The 23089-nt window shown below is 43.1% G+C and overlaps 1 protein-coding gene across 2 annotated transcripts in view; it reads left to right on the forward strand.

Annotated features, from left to right (window-relative positions):
• LOC148018348 (initiation factor 4A-like protein) overlaps window positions 1-11450 on the forward strand; it is a 151931-nt gene extending 140481 nt beyond the window's left edge. The window contains exon 7 of one of the 2 annotated variants that reach the window (XM_087662256.1): window positions 11064-11450. The gene's annotated coding sequence lies outside the window, so the exon portion shown is untranslated. Of the gene's footprint in view, window positions 1-8485; window positions 8763-11063 lie in introns of those variants that run through there. The other variant, XM_087662257.1, reaches the window with a different exon arrangement.
• The last annotated feature ends 11639 nt before the right edge of the window (window positions 11451-23089 follow it).

Genomic DNA, 23089 nt, shown 5'->3' on the forward strand with positions numbered 1-23089 from the left:
AGTGAAGATGGAGCTCCTGAGACGAGCTCGAGACTTGCCCTGCACCTAGTCCCACTGGCCACAGAGGGAGTGGATGATGGAAGTCCAAAGATCTGCCAAAGTCACCTGTACCGAAAGGCACTCCCCGCCAAAAACCTCTTGACAGTGTGCCTTCCAAATGTGCCATCTTGTAAGACTCCTTACGATCTCCCATACCTCAGAGCGGTCTGCTGTGGGCTCCAGTACTTGGTGCTTGGGTAAAGCCTCCAAGCCGACCATTGCACAAGACCCAGCCTCAATGATGAGGATCGTGTCCTGCATCCCAGCTTCATACAAAAGGTGACAGCCCTGGCTAACTACCTACCAGCAAAAAGCTCCCCACGAGATATATCCAAGGTTGGGTACCAGATGGTGAAGAATGCGGCAGCCTCCTCCACACGAGTTGTGCCGCCTCAGAAGACCAAAGGCAGTGCTTTGGAGTTTCCAAAAGGTGCTGTGGGCAGCGTTTACACCCTCCATCCTGCTGCATTTGGGCTAGCCAACCGCTAGACCTCCATGTGCCAAAAGCCATAGGAAATACGATACCCTCTTTGGTCTCCAATTGTCCCATAGGCGGCACCAGAAAGTTGGACGGAAGGCATTCGTGATGCTATGCTCCGCCTAGTATTTGCTATGCGAAGGCGCCCAGTCCACGTCCTCCTGCATCAGTACATTTTTGCCAATCCTGGCTGTGTACTCCAAGAACCTCAATGGCTTCTTGGTGACCGCAGTGGCCGTCCATAGCCACTCTCCAAGGTCCCACTCCAGCTCATCAAGTGGCTTGCTCTCCCATATCCAAAGGCGCCACTCCTGAAACTTCTCCCAGAACACATAAGGGTCCAGATGCTAGGTCTTCCCCTGGAGACCAACCAGATGAATCCTCTTTCAAGGAAGGCCAACGATCTCCTCATCTTGCTGCCCTCTGTCAAGGACCAAACGCCCCCCATCCTGCACGGTGAAGAAAATCCCATAGGGGACACCACCCACTCTACCTATCACCTATAGGGGGATACTTGCCGGTGAGAATCTAGCGGCCCACACCTCGCCAGGCTCTACCAACTCTCGGATTGGGGGGTCAAGCCACTCCTGAGGGATCGCTGCGTCAATCTTCCTTCTCCTAAACTCAGCTCCTTGCTAACAACCTGATGCTTGCTACAGCACCTCTTGGTCCACCATCCTATTCACCTCCCGCCATGTCCTGATAGTACGAGCAGGGCCAGGCTCCCATCCAGCCCACTGGATGTGGGAGCACTCGCCAATTTGTATTCTGTCCCGATCTTAGACCTGGGGGTTCCAGACTAGTCTATCTCCTCCTGGCATCATGGGGGGCTAGGAATTACGGCCTTGTGGAGGCCTTGCCACACACAAAGTAGGCTGTGGAGGAAGGAGAATCTGGGTGGCGTGATTTGGGCCGTCATGAAGATCCATCTCAAGGATGGCCTCCAATCACCATCAAGCCTCGGTCTGCACTCCTAGAGACCCTCCTACAAAAGGACCTTCCAAGTCTGCCCTCTTGGTGTGAGCCCGTGGACTACTAGCTTGCCCAAAAGGGCCAGGCTTTGGAACTCTAGGTCTATGATCCCAAGCCCTCCCTCACACCGATGCGAGATGATAGTCACCTACGCCACCTTGGCTTGAGAATCCTTGAAACCGCCGGCCTTGAGAAAATTCTGCACTAAGTGCGAAGGTGAACTACACAAGATGAGAAGCACCAACATGAGGCAATGTACCAAGCCGTTGCTAGGAGGACCTGGTTGCCCAAAAGGGCCAGGCTTTGGAACTCTAGGTCTATGATCCCAAGCCCTCCCTCACACAGATGCAAGATGATAGTCACCTACGCCACCTTGGCTTGAGAATCCCTGAAACCGCCGGCCTTGAGAAAATTATGCACTAAGTGCGAAGGTGAACTACACAAGATGAGAAGCACCAACACGAGGCAATGTACCAAGCCGTTGCTAGGAGGACCGGGTTGACCACCAAGGCTCAGCTCACTAAGGAGAGGCGGTGATATTTCAATAGGTCAGCTTCGTCTGCTGATAGAGTCGAGAACTGGAAGAAATTGCTGGGCAAGAGTGATATCGAGTCCCACCTGGAACCCTAGGTATCGGACGGTCTGTCCTCTGCACACCCATTTGAATCCCAAGTGGACACCCCAATTCGTGCTAGAGTCTAGGTCCGTAAGAAAACCAACCAACTTTCGCCAATTGATATTTGCTCCAGCTGCAGTACGAAACACCTCCAGAGCTAGTCTCTCTCTCTCCAGCATCAACTCATCATCCTCTATATAAAGGGCAGTATCATCTACATACTCTAAATCTAACAGCTCCGTCTCCTCCCTCACCGGAAGTCGAAGACCACGTAGCCCACTTAGATGTGACCAGAGGAAGTAGAACATCGCCTCTGCAAAGAGTAGGAACATATATGGGGCAAGAGGGTAGCCCTGCCGGACCGATCTCTCGAGCCGAAACTCCTCCCCTCTCCTACCACCTATGAGAACCATACTGATAGCCGATCTGTTAAGTGCAGAAACCTCGCAGATCCATGCTTGGGGAACCCTAACCTCACCATGGTGCCCTCTAAGAAGTCCCAGTCAACCCTGTCATAGGCTTTCTCAAAGTCCAGGAGAAGTACAGCCAATCGCTAACCATTGTGCTGGGCCCACTCAGTCGTCTCGAAGAAGGTGAAGACATTGTCTAGGATGCTCCTATCCTGGATAAAACGTGCTTATGTGTCATGAATGATGTCTAGAAGTACGGGGCGGAGTCACCTACTGATCATCTTGGCCAGTGCCTTATAGGCCATTGACAACAGGGTGATCGGTCTCCACTGGGATAGCTCCAACCGGTCTCTCCCTTTGGGGAGGAGACTAATAAGACCTGCCGATAGACTCCCTGGCATCCGTCTTAAGCTGAAGATCTCCTAGAAGGCTAGCAGTAGGGGATCCTTCACCACCTCCCAGTAGGTAGTGAAGAAGGCCTTAGAAAGGCCATCCTCTCCCGAGCATTTCTGCCCGTCCTGTGCATGGAAAGCCTCCTCTAATTCCTTCTCTATAAAGGGGTCTGGGAGGGAGCGTCCCATCTCCTCTATGACAAGGGACGGAATGTGACCCCATACCTAATGTCTATAGCGTTGTTCTCTGGTTGAGACTGCTTCTTGCTGAAAAAGGTGTTTGTAGTACTTAGTGGCAATCTCCATCACCTCATTTGGGCTAGAGCGAATCCTCCCATACTGATTATGGAGGTTGCGAATTTGATCTCCTAAGGTGCGAGGCTGATGCACTTGGGAAAACTCCCTGCACTCCGTGTCCCCCTCCATGCCCAAAAGGTTGCTGAGGTACGGAAGGAAAACTCCGAGTGCCTATCCTCAAGACCGGTGAGGGTTGCCCTTGCGCATACCTCCTGTGCGTGGAGAGTGGGGTCCCCTGGTGTGTCCTCGAGTAGTCTTTGTGTGGCTACTAGGTCTCGCCGGAGTGCTCTCTCCTCCTCCCAGCTTTGTTGCCTGGCCTGTAGCACTGCCTACTGGCAGATCCTGCTCGACTCGACTAGGACCTCTGCAACGTCCTCTACGATCCGGTCCCTCCTATCCCACTCCCTAGTCCAGAGTTGCTCAATCTGCCTCCTCACCTCCTCCGTCGTGTAGATCGAGTCAGGGATCCGACAGGATTGCGTGTCTAGGGCTGAAACTGGAGCATCGAGTGTAAGGAGGACCGGGCAGTGATAAGACAAAGTGGTGCCAGCCAACTGCCCTACTTGGCCTCCGCGAGAGCACCCCCACTCTCCCACATAGAACCTGTCCAACCGCTCCAAAAGAGCTCCACCCAGCCACCTGTATCCCCAAGAGAGGTCCAATGATCTCTCCCTCTTATGGAAAGCTGGGTCCCGCCAAGCATCACGTGTTCCTACTGCGAGGAGGAAGACCTCCCATGCCTCTTGCTCCTCCCCTGCCATACCCTAGTAGTCTTTGCCTCTGCCCTGCTGGTCCTCTAAGGCCTCCAGGTTGTTGAAGTCTCCTCTAACAATTTAGGAGTCCACCTCTGGGAGTCCTGTTGCGATCTCCACCTAGAACCTGCTAGGTGCCTTAACCTCAGTAGGGGCATAAACATTGAGGACTCTAAGGCACAAGTCCCCAATATCCAATCTGATCCATAGGACCCTCCTTGCCATAATCGTCTTGTGGTCACGTACACAAGCGGTGAGGCTCGGGCCAATAGAGGTGCATACGCCTCCACTCTTGCCATGGGCATTGATAGAGTACTCCCAGTAAGTGTGTGAACTGCATGGGAGTACCTTCCCTACCCGATGGACCTGGGCAGGGGTGAGTTTGTGCTCCTGCAGAAGTCAGATGTCAATCTGTCTGGCAGGGGCAGGCTACAACTCTTGTCGAACAATCAACTTCTTGGAACCACGTGCCCCATTGTAGTGTAGGCTAGATTCCAAGATGCTAGATGTAGACTCATAGAGAAGCCTGTGATTGATCGAACAAGCGTGGAAGCTACTGATAAAGAAGAAGAAGAGCTATGGGGCATGCAAATACGCATTGCCGCAGGTCTGGAAGGTGAACTCCATTTCTCCATGGTGGCCCTCGGACGCGGACCATGGGAGTAATAGATACTCCAGGTGGTACCACTAGGGCATCTATCAGCCAGGCTGAGAGGCGTGACTCTGTACACTGGTAGAAACGGGTAGCTTGTGCCAAGGGCAACTCAATCACATCCATGGGTGCTCTCCACTATGGAGGGGCTTGAAAAATAATGCTCAGATGTGGGATCTCGACTCCAGCCCACCAGTTGATGTCCATCATGCAACCTGGCCACTGCTGGGAAAAGAGTGCTAGTCCTCCTCCTCTCATCCACTTGGAGATGTGGTTTGCCACCTTGCCCTTCACCTCCTCCTCTATCTGTGTCATCATACAGTCTCTTAAATGAGAGGTCTGAAGGAAGAAAGTATAGTTTGGTCCATTCAGTGGTGCTAGTAAATGGACCTTTGCCGCTCCTTGACTTGCGGACCACAAAGATCCCCACCTTTAGAGGTAGTGGAAACTCTCTGCGCTCCGTAACTCTCAAGTAGGACCACAGACCAGGACCATGGACCACTGTGGAAAAACTCATGTGGTAGCAGCTGCGCTTGTCTCAGGGGAAAGTGTGACGGGCGGCAGGGACAGATGAGCTGGTGGCTGTGTGGGGAAGCGGGGGTGGGGGGGACTAGGCTGTTGGTGAGGGGAGGATATAGGCATATAAGGCTCATCACCTCCTGTGGGAAGAAGGGGGATGGGCGGGGGGCGGGTCACCTGTATTGGGTGAGGATCAGGGGGACTGATCGGTGGGGGAGATGGTGGGGAGGAGGAAGATAGAGGGATGGTGGGGTGATCGGAGGTATGAGGCAGGTGTGGGGAGGGGGGGGCGGTGGCCCTGGAAGGGAGAGATTGTGGGCTAGGGTCTGGGAGGGGGGGGGGGGAGCGGGGGGATCTCGACTAAGGTAGCCTATGACGCCTCCGTGGGTGGTGGATGTGGAGGTCTGTGATCCTGTCAGGTGGGATGAGCTAGGGGAGGCTGCGGGGTGCTTTGTCTGGGGCTGTCGAGGTTCCCTCACTCGCCCTCCTGCTCTCTATTGCCGTGGTTGTTTGAGGGGCTGACTAAGGCCCCCCCTGCCGTCTCCCTCTCTATCGTCTCGTTGGACCCGTGTAAAGCCATTAGCATCCACCTGCGGGCTTGTCGACGGAGCCGCCTTGGCTTCGAAGCGCATGCAATTTGCTACCTAATGCCCAAAGTCATGGCATCACAAGCACTGCCCTAGCTGCCTAGTCACAATAACCTATTGCCTGAAGGAGTGTCCGCTTGCCTCAATCTCCAGAAACTTTGGTATATTCTTTGTATCTTTCACAGCCACCCGTACCTTTGGGATTCTTGCAACTGTCACTACATCCGCGAAGGAGGTAGAAAGAACTGTGCTAAAGAGCTGTCCAAAGTCCTCCACTAACTGACGATACTCTATTGCCAGTCCAGGGAATAGTAAGGTGATTGGATATCTAAGAAACCTATTGTGGAGCGCGAAATCCTCCACGACGATGGCGAGGAGGGGCAGATGCTGTTTTTTGGTGGTGGGGGAGGCGATGCATGCCACGGATGGCCAGCTCCTAATGGGAACAGCACGGGTGGGGGGCTTGCCGGATAGGGCCGCACAGGGGGGGGGGGGGGGGGGAGCGTGAGGAGGAGGATTGCCTAGTGGGAAGGGGAGGCTCAACACATGAGGAGGGGTAACAGAGCAGGGGAACGGGGGGCAGGGGGAAGCTGGGCATGATGGCGGGGCAGCAACGCGATGGACAGATACACACTGAGCCATCATAAGTATTGACTTAGCATCTTGGAATATTAGCAACCTCTACTTTAGTGAGCTCATAGACTAGGAGATTGGTTGTTTGATAGGATCTACAACCAACCTTGTTGGAACCAATTGACATTCTATCACTTTAGGAATACAAGCACCTTAAGTCACATGCTGATTGTGTTAGAAAAGTGCTTTTAGGAGGTTTATTCAGCTATTGGAAGCACTCAATTGGATGCATATGGTAGGGGTGGAGGGTATGCACTTCAATTGGACTGAGACTAAGGCTGTTTGAGAGACCATGGGTCCATTGTAGTAGGTAGGTTTTTTGGGTCAGGTCATCTATGTGCTGATTGAAATTAGAGTGAGGTTTGCCTTTTGATTCTAGATGGTGGTACAGATACTGTAGTAGACTTTTGGATTTTTGGAAAACTTCAAAAATTTTGAGACTTTGGAGTATTAATAGATCAAAGGACTAGAGTTTAAAGGCTTAAAGAGGGAGAGTAGGAGGCTTTTCTATTTATAATTGGTGTGTGCTATGTTTAGAGAGAGCCTTTCACAAGAGGGAGGGGTCCTTCGAGTTCTCTTAGGGTATAGAAGGCTAGATATTGCTTTGCTAGAGTGATCAAATAAGTCGTGTTAGTGAGGTGGAATGCCAAGACAGTAGACAAGTGGACTACTCTCTTAGACCATTTGTGAATCTTGGTTTCGCTAGACACCTCGGCTTTCACCCTAGATCTCCTTGATATGATCTATGAGAGAGGTGCATAGATAGATCTTGAAGCTGTTGTTAGAATTTGCCAATTCTATGGGCAATGCCCCACGTTTTAGTTAGTTGGTTTGTAGTGTGAACACAACTATGCTGATATGTTGTCACCACTTCTAGAGCTAGTTCTAGAGTTAGCTAACTTGAGTTCAGTTAGGGGTTTGGTCTACCTTAGACCTAAGGTTGTACTTTCACACTCCCTTTCAGTTCATCAAGTACAATCTATTGTTTTCAGCTCATGCTATCTACTCATTGTCTATACTCACTCTCACTTTTCTCTCTCCTCCATTGCCGGTCAACTCCAACATTTGGTATTAGAGCAGAACTCAATGCGCAGATTTCGCTCAGCCACTGCCAGTCAGTGCCACTCTGCTTGAGGTCCTGCAACCACTAGCTATGCTCGTTAGCGGGGAGGAAGAAGGAGAAGACTGTCCAGGATTGCACAGCTGTTGTCTTAGTAGGCCGCCACCACCCAGTGCCACCCTGCAGCAACCCTGTCAGCTCCAACTTTGTCTGACTGTGCTAGTCCTTGCTACCAACAGCGCCGCCTAACCTCTGCTTTAGCTGCACTGCCTATGCCACCACGTGATGTCCTATTAGTCCGTAGTGGCTGCTACATCTACCCAAACTCCCTGTCTGCTTGCACTCCACTTCTTTGCTAGGTGCCTCCAGTCTGTGCCGCTTTGCGCTGGCCGAGTCTGTCGAGTCGCAGTCCACATAGCCCTATTTGCCGCTTGAGTTGCGTGCTACAGAAGGTGGCATCCACTAGCAGATGTCGAGTCGCCCTATCCCGCTGGTGCCACCTGTCTTGTCCAGCTCTAGCGGCTACCACATCAGCTACGGCCATGGGCACACGTGTGTTTGCAATAGTGATGTCGCCTCAATTGCTTGCACGCTACTCGAGGAGGTGGAAGCACCTATAAATTTGGGGCTTTTTGCAAAATCGAAGTCCTACATCCTCACATTGTGCCATTGCTTCGAAATTTGCACATGAAATTTGGGGCTTTTGTGATTCTTGCATTTTGGCACGCATCCCAAGGCACCTTTGGAGTTGTTGGTTACTGTGGATACACATTTGGAGGTGACATTCCACTAGATTTTCAGGTTATAAGTATAGATCTTTGAAATTTCTCAAAAGTTTTTCATCGAGTTTTAGGGCTTTTACTTGGCACACATTCCAAAGCTGTGGATAGGTATTGGAATAGCATTATTTTGCTGTTTGTGACATTGGAGAGAGATTTTAGTAAATCTAAAATTTGCACTTAAAAATGAGGGATTTTTAATTATTGTAAGTTGTAGTGTGGCACGTTTTTTGAGAAGGGAGTCTTGACAATTTTGCACTTGATTTAATATTTTGTGTTGGCATTGATTGTCTTGTTAGTGAAAAGAGTCATCATACCGCATATATGGTCTCGCAAAACCTCTAAAGTAGCTTGGGATATTTTGGAGCACATGTTTGCAGCTGGTAATGAAGCCAAAATCTCCTACGTATGGAGAGAATTGACTAATGCACATATGGATGAGAGTGACAACATGATTGATCACCTCACACACTTGTAGGATATCTGTTAGGAGTTGTTGAACATTGATGAGGTTCTTTTGGACGCTGAAATGGTGAATGTCACTTTGAACTCACTCCTCGAGCTTATCTTGGTTTTCACACCTCACCGAATTTACCATTTTGGAAGGGTTGGGGGGGGGGGGGGGGAGTGGGGGGGAGGGGGTGCAGCAACCTCTTACTTTTGTGGAGTTGGAAGGCCTCTTGCTAAAAGAGGAACAAACTCGATGGAATGTTGCTATGAGGTCGGGGGATGTTGCCATACCTCTCTAAATATAAGGGCAAGGGTAAATTGAAGGTTGAGTATAGGGCAACCTTTATCGCAAAAGTGGAATGTGTATGGATGCATAGGTTGTTGGTTGATCTATAGATTTCTATGGAGGGTCTTACACCCATTCTTTTTGATAATCAAAGTGCTATTGCAGTGGCACGGAATCTTGTGTTTCATGCTTGCACAAAACACATTGAGGTGTATTACCATTATGTCTCAGAGAGAGGCTATGCAAGAGAGTTAGTTTGATGTATGCCCCTACACACGAGAATGTTGTAGACATTTTTACCAAAGCACTTCCTTGTGAGAAGTTTGAGGCTTTTCAAAAGTCCTTGAACTCGCTACCCTTTGGTAATTGATCATCTTGTACTTTTACATTGGCACTACATGGGGGTATTAGAATTTACCAATTTTATGGGCAATGCCCAATGCTTTAGTGAGTTGGTTTGCAGTGTGAACACAAGTATGTTAATAAGTTGTGTTACCACTTCTAGAGTTAGCTAACTTGAGTTAAGTTTCGGGTTTGGTCTACCTTAGACCTAAGGTTCCTTTCAATTTAGCAAGTACAATCTATCGTTTTTAGCTCACATTGTCTACTCATTGTTTACTTTCACTCTCTCGTTTCTCTCTTCTCCATTGTTGGTTAAATCCCATAGCTGTATAGTGGGGATTAGGGACATGTTACAAGCATTATAGACAAGGAGAAGGTAAGTGATAGTGTAGTTGTAGAGAGTGCTCAATTATCAATGCATAAAAAATTAAGCCAAGGTGATCATTAGTGCTCCAACCAAGCTTCAATATATTCACTGCTACAACATCAACAAACATATTGCCAAAACCAAAGAGACCCATTGTATGAAAATGTGAGACGGTAATACTCCCATATCATGGCATTGCAATGTGGTCCAATTGACTACAAGGTTATGCAACAAGTCCATTATATACATGATATGATGGCATAATCAAGAACGATCTATCATGTATCATATGCATTAATTGATTTATGAATGCTTTAGGTATGGCATCTATTATTTTTAATTGCTTTAGACAATGCAATAAGTCAATGAAGAAAACTTGAGAGTTACTATGCCAAATGAGAATATAGGTGTCTAAGATGGTACTTGACTCATCGATGGTGCATCATGGAGTGATAGGATCTAAGCTCAACGGGGCTCTCACCCTCTTTGACACCTTTCATGGGGACTTGGGCTTAATCCATCATAGGTAATGCCTCTCTAGACTATGATTTACATCGCAAAGTTGAACAATTTCCAAGTTGGGTGCTTTTGAGTTCACTTGGCATTACTAGGAAAATCTTGGTTAGGTTATATGATAAATCACCAAGCTTACCATCTTGAAATAAAGGTATCTAATGCCTCTATACCTTGCTACATGTACCTCAAACATGGCTTGATGATTGTGATATACAAAATGAGTATAGAGTATGAAGGTATCTCAAATAGTGCATACCATTTGTGTGATTCCTAGCAACCTCACTTCCTAGTGTTGTATAATTGGAGGTACCATTTGTGATAGAATCACAAGTCACCTTGATGTGTGGATAATCTTGAATTTTTTTCTTCTATTACTATATCTTTCTACCTACCTCAAACCTCTACTTGTGTAGGCTCTCGTTGAAAGGTGGTGACCAAAAAAAGATTTTTGACGATACATGAAGTTCTATTGAAGTTTGATTTATGAACTAATTTGGAAGTGGGATAACTTTACATATCATTAAGGTTGCACTGATATAAGTGTAAATCTTCGTTGACAACTCTCTTTGACTCTACTCTCCATCCTTATTATTACACACACACACACACACACACACACACACACAGCTATCAACAAATCTTGACTAATAGAAGCAACTTGTTTTTGAAGTACGAGATAGTCTCCTTTGCTTTGTTTCTTGAATATTTTTGCCTCTAATTATGTAGTTAGTACATATGCAACTATATATAGGTTTGAAGATTTTGCACAATGTAGATATTATGGATTGCATGCATGGTTATATGAATCATCATTCAGGTTGCAAAAGGGTTATTTCCAAGATATTGTATTTTATGGTTGTTTATATGAATAATCATTCATCATATAGATATTGTGCTTTGTGATGACTATTTTTAGGACGAAGAACCGAGTTGCAAAAGGGACTCCCTCAGACTTGGGGAAGGGCATGCCATTGAAGCTTAAAAAACACTACGCAGGGGTCCCCTAACAAGTCAAGTTTGTTGCATGTATGCATTTGTGTATTTGGTATCCTTTCCCCACAAGGGGCATGTATAATCAATATGTTTAAATTTGGCAAAAGAGGCATATATGAAAACATGTTAGAATTAGTCTATGTTTACATTTGGCATAAAACCATCATCATGGCCATTTCAAGTCTCAAACGTTTGGGGAAAAGTGTGATTCCAAAAAAATATAGTAAGATGCTAGGACTAAAGAATAACAGATGTGTATAAATATACATTTTGCTTCATCACATCTATGGCAAAAGTTGTTCATATAATATATATATTGCATACTATTTAAAAGCTTAATTATACAATTATTCTAATAGGGGCATTGTAATAAGTTTCAAGTCATAGCACATGGTAGTGCATTGTGATGTTAGACCACTTTTAGATCACTCTTATGTGCTGACAATGCTAAGAGCTTTTTGATTGCTTTTAGATTTTTTAAAAAGTGGTCAACTAAGACTTGAAAGTGGTGACATTTAATTTCATATACCACTAAAAAGTGGTATCACTGCTAGAAAGTGGATTTCCATCACAAAAAAGTGGTTTAGCACTAGAAGGTGGTATAACACCACTAAAAAGTGGTACCCACCACTAAAAAGTAGTATGCATAACTAAAAAGTGGTAGCCACTACCAAAAAGTAGTCTTGCATCCCTAAAAAGCGGTCTTACAATACTAAAAAGTAGTCTACCACCATTGAAAAGTGTTATGCGCGCATGCACGCACACACACGCACACGCACACACACATTGCTATTAAGAAATCTTGATTAGCTTAAGCAATTCATTTTTGAAGCACGAGATAGTCTCCTTTGCTTTGTTTCTCGAATGTATCATTCAAATTGCGAAAGGGTTGTCTCCAAGATATTGTATTGTGTGATTGTTTATAGGAATCTTCATTCATCATATAGATATTGTATTTTGTGATGACTATTTTTAGGATGAACAACCAAGTTGCAAAAGGGTCTTCCTCAAACTCAGGGAAGTGTATGGTCACTAAAGAAAAAGAACTACACAAGGGTTTTCTAACAAGTCAAGTTTGTTGCATGCATTCATTTGTGTAATTTGTATACTTTCCCTACAAAAGAGGCATACTTGAAAACATGTTAGAATTAGTGTGTATTTACATTTGGCATAAAACATTCATCAAGACCATTTCAAGTCTGAAACATCTTGGGCAAAGTGTGAAGCCCAAAAAATAATAGTAAGATGTCAAGACTATAGGATAATACATATGTACAAATATACATTTTGATTTGTCACATATATAACAAAGATTATTCATGCAATATAGATCTTGCATACTATTTAAAAGCTTAATTATAAAAGCCCTCTAATAGGAGCAGTCTAATGCTTTTGGTAAGTGGTAGAACACAAGTTTCAAGTCATAGCACACATGGTAGTGCATTGTCATGGTGAATGCTTCTAAATCACTTTTTAAGTGGTGATGATGCTAAGACATGTGATTGCTTTTAGATTACTTTTGAGTGGTCAACTAAGACTTGAAAGTCGTACTTTCTAATTTCATATATCACTTAAAAGTGGTATAATACCACTAAAAAGTCGTCTTATATAACTAAAAAGCAATATCGTAACACTAGAAAGCAGTCTTTTGCCACATTGAAAATTGCTACATACATATATATAGATATATGTCTATATGTTTGCATGTATGTATGTATGTATGTATGTATGTATGTATGTATGTATAGCTATTAAGAAATCTAGACTAGCCAAACCAACTTGTTTTTGAAGTATAAGATATTCTCCTTTGCTTTGTTTCTTGAATATTTTGGTCTTTGCTTCTGCATAGTATCGTGCTCTTAGTACATGTGTAGCTATATAGGCTCGAAGGTTTTGCATCATGTAAATATTATGGACTACATGCATGCTTATATGCATCATCATTAAGGTTGCAAATATTGTTTCCAAGGTATTGTATTTTGTGGTGGTTTATAGGAATCATCATTCACCATGTAGATATTGTATTTTGTGGTGACTATTTTTAGGATGAAGAACCAAGTTGTGAAAGCATCTTAGACTTGGGGAAGGGCATGCCGCTAAAGAAAAAGAACATTGCATAAGGGTTCCCCAACAACTTAGGTTTATTGCATGTATGCATTGTGTAATTAGTATCCTTACCCTACAAAAGAGGCATGCATAATCAATGTGTAAATGTGGTAGAAGACACATCTATGAAAACATATTAGTATCAGCCAGTGTTTACATTTGGTATAAAATATTTAATATGGCTAGTTTGGGTCAACAATTTGGGGCAAAATGTGAAGCCCAAAAAATATAGTAATGTGTCAAGACTATAGAATAATAGCTATGTACAAATATATTTTGCTTCATCACATATATAGCAAAGGTTGTTCATATAATATAGATATTGTATACTAATTAAAATCTTAGATATAAAAGTGTTCTCATAGTAGTACTATAGTGTTATTGGTAAGTGGTAGAACACAAGTTTCAAGTCATAGTGCATGGTAGTGAATTGTAATATTGATCACTTTTAGATCACTTTTAAGTCGTGACAATGCTAATACATTTTTTATTACTTTTCATATCTTTTAAGTGGTCAACTAAGACTTGAAAGTGGTGATATTTAATTTCATATATATACTGAAGGAAGTAATCCCTAAGCATTGTATATCAAGTTTGTTATTATAAAATTGGTTCTCAAATATTTACTAATATATTTTAGAAACAAAAATGTATTGTAAATCTAATAGTTGTATGATGATGGTCCTTATAGACATACTTATGCACATATTTAACAATTACAATTGTGAAGTATAGCTCTATATTTATAAATATCTAAAGTATTTATCTTTAAATTAAATGTATTTTCATAATCTTGTTATTTATATATGGAAGCATGGAGTGGAAGCAAGAGCTATGGTGGAAGGAGCAAGAGAGAGAGGTGTGTGTGTGTGTGTGTGTGTGTGTGTGTGTGTGTGTGTGTGTGTGTGAACTCCAATAGTCACAATGTGTGATCGACCTTCTTTTTATTCAAATGTTAGTGAAAGAATAAAGAATGAAGTTACAATGATGGGCGTCCACCATCTACAATGTACTGGTATACGAGTATACAGATATTGTTAGTGTAACTAATACATGGGTGGCTAGGCATAGGTGCCTTTACCTTGAGCAACCTCCCACTTAAAGGCAAATGTCTCCCTAGTGATGAGAGAATAAGAAAAAAGGGACAATGTACCAATGTACATATGTATAATAGGATGAGGAAAGACATCATCTCATCCAATGCCCAACAACTTCCTAAGGAACGCAAAGCACTTCGCTAAGAGGCTTTTAGTGAGTAGATCTTCAAGATTTTGGTCAATTGAGATTTGACAAGCTCAATGGACTTGTCCTCAATGACCTCTCATATAAAATGGTAACGCACCTCAATGTGCTTCATATTTACATGAAAGACCGAATTATTGGCCAACTGAATTACACTCATAAAATCTGAATGCAATATGGGGATCACATAAGTAATGCCAAGATGTATCACTAGTCGGCCTAATCAAAGAGCCTCCTTGTAAGCCTTAGTGGGGCTGCAACATACTCTGCCTCTGTAGTAGATAGGGTCGTGCATTTGTGCATCTTGGACATCCAAGAAACACCTCTGGCAAAGGTGAAGACATAGCCAGACTTTCTAATGTTTGTATGTCCTGCATAATCAAATTCAATATATCTTATGACTCTATCCTGGCCACCATAACAAATGCACATAGTTTATGTGTACTTGAAGTACCTCATGATACCCTTGACGGCATCCCAATGCTATTAGCCAAGTATGGCCATATAACATGCTACAACTTCCTCTGCAAATGCTATGTCAGGACGAGTAGCTATCATGGCATGCATCAAAGTGCCCACTACAAATGCATAAGGGATCTTGGCAATCTGATTTTGGATAATCGGTATGACTAACCTTTATGTGAGAAAGTAAAGGATAGCTAATAAGCTTGATATATTGAAGATGAAATTACTCGAAGACCTTCTGGATGTACTTCTTCTATGAAAAGTAGAGGAGCCCCTTTAGAGCAATTGTGTGCAATACACATCCCAAGAATATGCAAGGCATGTTCCATGTCCTTCATCTCAAAGTTCTTCTTGAGCTGACCTTTCAAGGCATCCAACTCATTATGAGCACTTCCAACAATCAACATATCCTCAACATAGAGGATCAAAATCATAAGGCTGCCACCATCATGAGCTTTCTTTATATATAAATATGGATCCATATCACTATGGGAATATCGCTATGAATACATAAAGGCATCAAACTTGAGCACTTCCAACAATCAACATATCCTCAACATAGAGGATCAAAATCATAAGGCTGCCACCATCATGAGCTTTCTTTATATATAAATATGGATCCATATCACTATGGGAATATCACTATGAATACATAAAGGCATCAAACTTGTGGTACCATTCCCTAGGTTCCTGTTTAAGGCCATAAAGGCTCTTTCTCAATTTGCACACTAGGTGTTCCCTGCCATGTTCTGCAAAGCCCTTAGACTGCTCCATGTAAATCTCATCATGCAAGTTCCCATGAAGAAAAGCCATCTTGATATCCATCTGATAAAGATCCAAGTCAAGCTAAGCAACCAAAGCTAGTATCAAAGTGTAGGATAGTCATATTCACAACAAGATAAAAGACTTAATTAAAGTCTAGACATGTTCCTCCTTAAAGCCATTAGTAACCAATTTGGCCTTATATCCTGGCTTGGGATATTCAAGGGTACTTGTAAACTTGTACACCCACTTGCATGGCAAATCACGCTTACCACTAGACAAATGAACCAAATCCCATGTATGATTTTTCTGCAATGAGTCATACTCTGATTGCATGGCCCTCTCCTAAGAGTGACTATCACCTCTCTGCATGGTCTCATTATAAGTAAGAGGCTCACCAACATCTGTTACTATAGCATAATCCATAAAGGACTCAAATCACAGAGGCTGATGTCTATCTCTAGTAGACCACCTCAAAGCTGGCTCTAGGGTGTATATATCCTATAGAGCATCACGGACCTAGGCCATTGGGGCATCAGGAGCGGGGTTGATGTAGGTTGTCTAGCTGGCTGCATAATAATAGGAGGCTCCTAAAATATCACCCTGCATACCTCAACGATATGCTCATGCTGCTTATGCATTTTCTCCTCATGGAAACATCATGGCTATAGATAACCTTCTAAGCTTACATATCCCATTGGCGATAGCCCATCTTACCTACATCCCCATAACCAAGAAATATGCATTTCCTAGACTTAGGATCCAACTTATTGCGCTTGTCCTTGGATATATGGCAGAAAGCCTTACAAGTAAAGACATACAAATGAGCATATGAGAGAGGTTTCCCACACCATACCTCCTCTACAACCTGATAGTCAAGAGTAGTACACATGGGGACCGATTGATCAAGTGTATGATAGTAGTAACTGCCTTAGACCAAAAATATTGTGGTAAGCCTAATTGGCTAAGCATATTGCGAGCTTCCTTTTGAATTGTCCTATTCATGTGCTCAGCCACCATACCATTTTAAGGTGGGGTGTACAAGGCAGTCAACTGAGGTTTAATACCCCTCTCGTCATAAAGCTACTCAAAGGCTTTAGGGATATACTCACCCCCATTATCTAACCTTAGGCATTTCAGCCTATACCAGACTGGTTCTCAACCAATGCAAGCCAACACTAAAATGTAGCCAAGACTTTTGAATTCTGCTTAATAGGACATGCCCAAATCTTATTCATATAGTCATCAATGAAGGTAACGAAGTACTTTTTTCCACCTGGCGACTTGCAAGGAATGGGACCACATACATCCAAATGAACAAGAGCCAATGGCTCACCTATGCATATCAACAAACGTGTAAGCCTTTTCATTTCTTTCAAGGATATATACCCAAAGGCGATGATGCCAAAGAGATACATGTGGAATTTCATCCACTGCCAAAATATGGTCGACTGACCCAAATATAGCAAGGGGTAGAGAGTATTAGACTTAGCACCATGTACAATGATAAGATTCCCATGGGTAATCTTCCATGAGGAATCACCAAAAGAAACTACATAACATGTATCATCCAAAGTGCCAATAGCATAGATAAGGCTCTTCATGAGAGCTGATACATGATGTACATTATGAAGAGTAAACATGAAACCTGAAATAAACTACAGTTGGGCATCACCAATACCAACTATCTCCAATGCCAGGTCATTATCCAAATTAACAAATCTAGTCAAACTGCAATAGGAGTGAAATCATTCTCTATAAGGAATCACATGAAAGGAAGCCTCTAAATCCATCAACCAATACTGAATATATCCTAATAAAGTATCAACCATCTATGAAGTGTCAAGAGAAGAAGTTACAAGTATGAAATCATCATAAGAATCAATTTGCATAACATTAACCCCTTCAATCTTAACATTGGACTTGTTAGGGACAATGTTGTGATCATCATTTTTGTATTGTACTTTACCCTTTCCCTTTTCTTTGCACTTATCCTCATGCATCTTATGACACTATGGACAAATATGCCCTAGTTTCCCATAGTTTGATAAGTCAATGAGGGCTTATGACCATGAGACTTACTGTGAGATTGTCCACGTGACTGAGAGCGAGACTATTGAGAGTCTCTCCCATGGCGGTTATTAATGCCTCTACCATTATTGTCTCTACCTATCAAAATATGAGAGGTGTAGGAAGAATCGACTAAAAGGGAAGTGGAACCCAGGAGGAAGAAGCTTGGGGGTGAGAGCTATGGCAGATGGAGAGCAAGTGCCAAGAGAGAGAGAGAGACTCAAAAGTGGGAACTCCAACAACCACAATGTGTGACCGGGCCTTTCTTTATTCAAACTGTCACTAAAAGAATAAATAATAAGTGATTGACGAGCACCGGCCACGTGCAGTATGCAGTGGCAGGTACTGTCAGTGTAGTAATACACAGGTGGCTAGGCCGAGGCGCCTTTACCCTCAACAACCTCCCACTTAAAGGCGAATCTGCCCCAAAATGAGAGAGAAAATAGAAAAGACAGTACAACATGTACACATGTACAACATGATGAGGAAAAGACATCATCTCATCCAATGCCCATCAATCTCCTGAGGAAGGGAAAGTGCTCAGTAGTGAGGCTTTTTGTGAGCAAGTCTGTAGGATTCTACTCAATCAGAATCTTGACAAGATAAATACGCATGTTCTCAACGACCTGGTGAATGAAGTGATACCTCACCTCAATATGTTTTGTCTTCACATGGAAGACCTAATTCTTGGCCAATTGAATGGCACTCATAGAATCTGAATGCAGTGTAGGCATAGCATCTGTCATACCAAGGTCTGCAATCAAACGGTCTAACCAGATAGCCTCTTTGCAAGCCTCTGTAGTTGCAATATACTCGGCCTCTGTAGTAGAAAGGGCCGTACACTTCTGCGGCCTGGACATCCAGGAGATAGCCCCTCCAGCATAAGTGAACACATAGCCAAAAGTGGGCTTCCTACTTTCTACATGTCCTGCATAATCAAAGTCAGTGTACCCCATGACTCCTGTATCGTGGCCGCCATAACAAAGGCACATATCTGTTGTGCCCTTCAAGTACCTCATGATACCCTTTACGCTTGGGGGGTCATCTTATAGAACATATAATATACCATGTGAGTTCAAGAGAAAGGGTATTTTTATTATGTTGACTTACAGTTTTCCAAAAACAGAAGGGGTTTATAAATGCATCTCATGTAAAATTTACATTAAGGGGTTTTTTTATTCAACTTTTTTTAGAAGCACACTTTTCTGGGGAGCCGCGCGGGGGGGGGGGGGGAGGGAAGCGAGGGGGGGAGCGAGGGTGTGTGTGTGGGATGGGAAGGGGATAGGTGGGGGGAAGATGAGGGGAGGGGAATCAATAATTAAATGCATATATGTTCTCATGAGACAAATATTTACAACTAGCATGGGGGAGGGGGGGAGGGGGATTCTATCATAGTTTTTCATGAATATGAAATTACCTTGTGTTCACATTGTAATCTAGAAAACTTCCAAGTTTGAGGATTATAGGCAACACAGGTGCTTTTGTCGGGTGAGGCAAAGTATCCATAATTCTTCCCTCTCCTTGCAATTTTATTAGCATTTCCCTTTAGGGAATATGCTAGTAAAATGGTGCATGGCAAGGCAGTGCATGGCTCCAAAAAATTAGCCACACTTAACTCAAGTAAAGTGGCTCACTAGAGTAAAGTGGCCCACTTTATGAGTTAAGAGTTGTGGATCTTGGAAAAAAATGAGTCCTTAAAATTAGGCATTGGCTACATCAAGGCAGATTAGAAGTGTTGGAGGAGGGCAATCAAGAGGTTGTTCAACTCACTCAACCTTGTAAACTATCATGGATAGTGGTCAAAATAGATGTGGTACAATGGTGTAATAGTAAATTGCATCTTAGTATGGATAGCACCCCCCTCTTTGCATAGAAGGCAAGAAGTTCAACCAATCATTGTCTTCCACTCATGTTAGGAAGCTATTGTTAAGGTGTAGACTTGATTTTAGCCACATTTGCAGAATCTGGGGCATTGAATTGTGAGATGTTGAGATTGAGGGGGCACTTGTTCATTTTTGGAACATTAGGGCTCCTCTTAGAGATAGAGTATTTGATTGGAAACTCATTTCGGGTGCTCTCTTTATATGTTAAAAATTAAAGAACAAAGGCATTTTAGATTGCCTATGTGTCTATGGAGGAGTGAAACACCTTCACACTTGTTCTGGGATGGTTTCCATGCCCCCCATATTTGGAGGGAGGTTCTTCCCAAATTGAGTCAATGGGGATTAACTATTCACAACCCAAAATCCTATATCCTAGCTCGCAAACTTTTGCCGTTAACATAATTAGGTGATTTACAGTACGTGAGATATGGTAGGCACATGTTAAACTCTTCTTAGGAGAAGGAGATGGGCAAGTTGTCTAGGCTGCAATATGGCCAAAAGTTCGGTGATATCTTAGGGGACTTTGTAAGGAGAATCACTTTAGCAATAATGAGTTAAGTTAGCTAGCCAAATGGCTTCTAATTTTGTAACCCATAGATTATTTTTTGACACCATTAGTAATAATACAATACTTAGTCACCTCCAAAAAAAGGAGTCCTTTATTTTAGGTTAATGCATACTAGACCATCAAATGGTCGCCTGATGACTTGATACTAGACAAATTTTCTCCATCCTTTCCTACAATTAGAGATGTAGAAGAGGAGGTATCATCATCATCATCATTCACCATTGTCATCAATCAAATCATCATTCGTACCAGTAGCATTTCTACAAGTCTCAATAAAAGAGATTGTCTGGCAATCAGTAGCTCCCCTTTGCATTCAATCAAATATCAAGAAAGTGAAGATGGAGCCATTATGGATGCAGTAGTTTAAAGATCTCTCGTTGTGGTAGGACAATTACAACAATAAGTTAGTTTGCCCTGACATATCTCATCATGACATATTCAACCTCTGCAAAACATGAAATCTTATGAGCTATCATAGAGACATGGATTTTTCTCTCACCCATTCCAACCGCAAGCCAGTGAAAAGGTCTCTAGATTTCAAGTACAAAGTGACAATAGAAGTCTTGTGGTTGGATTGCCAGTACAATCCAACCTAGGTTTTTGAAGAGCTTAGAAAAACAAATCAAAGTTGATACTTGATTTGAACAAAACGGAGCCTCAAGAGGAGAAAGGATCTACTTTTTGATAGGAGACTACTCATGTTATGGGACTTTTTAAGGCTTGTGCAAAGCAAACCAATCTATTCAAGGGCAAAGGCTACATGAGGACATTTGCAAATGGCGCTTACTTGAAAGAAGCCCCTATGCTACAAGCACTTTAATAACTATGTATGCTAAATGTGGTGCTCTTGCAAAAGCACAACAAGTACCTGACGAAGGTATTGTTCATGGATAGATTCTCATGACCTGCACTGATTGCAAGATATGCACAAAATGGCCATGATGATGAAGCTCTAAAATGCTTTGATAAGATGCAACACGAAGGCCACTTTCCACATTCAATTACCTTTGCATGTGCATTGAAAGCCTATACTTGTGTAGAATCACTCAATAAGGGTGAATGAATTTGTGATGAGATTGTTAGATCAAAGTTGTTGGATAAATATGTTGTACTTGTTAGTAATGCTACTTTGGTGAACATGTGTGCCACTTGTGGTGCATTGGGAAAAACACAAGGAGTGTTGGATGAACTTCCTGTCCAAGATGTAGTCACTTGGAATGCAGTAGTTGTTGCAAGGTATGCATAACATGGGCAAGGCAAGGAAGCTTTGAAATGTTTCAATAAGATGCAACATGAGGGATACTCCCCCACTTTAGTCACATTTATTTGTGCCTTAAAAGCATGTGCCAATGTAGGAGCACTTGACAAGGGTAAACAAATTTGTGACTGTATCATTAGATTGGGGTGGTTGGGGGCTGAAATGTTATGCTTGGCAATTCTTTGGTGGACATGTATGCCAAATTTGGTGCACTTGTAGAAGTGCACGAGCTCTTGGGCAAGCTTCCTATGCACTATTAGTGTCTTGGAGTGCATGAATTGTAGAGTGAGTGTAGGGTATGCACAGTATGGGCAAGGGAAGGAGGCATTGAAATGTTTCAATAAGATGTGATATGAGGGGCACTACCCCACTACAATCCTTTGCTTGTGCCTTGAAAGCATGTGGAGATGTAAAAACAATTGTAAAGGGTGAAGAAATTCATGATAAGATAAATAGACTAGGGTGGTTGGAGAGAGAGAGTGTGCCTAGCGATTTTGTGGTGAATATATGTATGCCAAGTGTAGTGCATTTGCAAAGGAAGGGTGAGTAGCTCCCTATTAGAGATGTTTCTTGGAGTTCACTTATCGTAGGTAATGCACAACATGGCAATGTAAGGAAGCACTAAAATGTTTTGACAAGCCACGACAAGAGGGTCACATTCCTAATGCAGTCACCTTCTTGACTGACTTGAAAGCATGTGTGCTGACATAAGAGCCATTGACAAGGACAAAGAAATTCATGAAGAGATTGCTAGGCTAGGGTTGTTGGAGGGAAATTTTGTGCTTGGAAATGCTCTAATGGATATGTATCCTAAGTGTGGTAGATTTACAAAATCACGGAAAGTTTTTGATGAAAGTCCTGTGTATGGGATGTAGTGCGGGATATAGTCTATGTAATCCCTAGGGTTGTTGACTAGGTTGATGAATATAAAAGTTTTGTAAAACAAAAACTATCATGTAGCATGAGGACTCCATGAGGAATTCATGAAAAGTGAAAAAGAAGAAGAGTGAAAAGGTGTAGAATTGCAGTCGTACAACGAGGGGCTTGCTAAACTTCTTTCAAATCTAGCAAGTGACTTGTAAGTGCCTTGTAAGTTTGTGATACTTTCTTAACCTTATTTAACAATTATTTAAAAAATGTTTCGGGAAAGAAAGCATGTACCATGGGTTGTCTTTGTTGATGTGGAGGCCACTACGATCGATGGAGTGCACACATGAACATACTTCACATTGAGCGACTAATCAATGGCAAGGAGAATGCTACCAATAACTTTGCTCGAGGTTGCTACACCAAGTAAGCATCTTTGCATATTAGGTGCTTCATTCCTTTAATTTTTTTAAAAACATATTTTCTGTCATAATTGCCCACCTTCTCTTTCTCTCATAATTGCCACTCTCTATAAAGATAGTGATTTAATGGTTGAAATTTCCTAGAGGTTGCTAGATCACAATTAGGTCCCCTCTATCCCCTCCATCGACCTCTCTCTCTCTCTCTCTCTCTCTCTCTCTCTCTCTCTCTCTCTCTCTCTCTCTCTCTCTCTCTCTCTCTCTCTCTCTCTCTCTCTCTCTCTCTCTCTCTCTCTCTCTCTCTCTCTC

This window comes from Lygodium microphyllum, chromosome 21 (genome assembly GCF_053477565.2).
Source record: "Lygodium microphyllum isolate KBCC chromosome 21, Lygodium_microphyllum_v1.1.10, whole genome shotgun sequence".
NCBI lineage: Eukaryota > Viridiplantae > Streptophyta > Polypodiopsida > Schizaeales > Lygodiaceae > Lygodium > Lygodium microphyllum.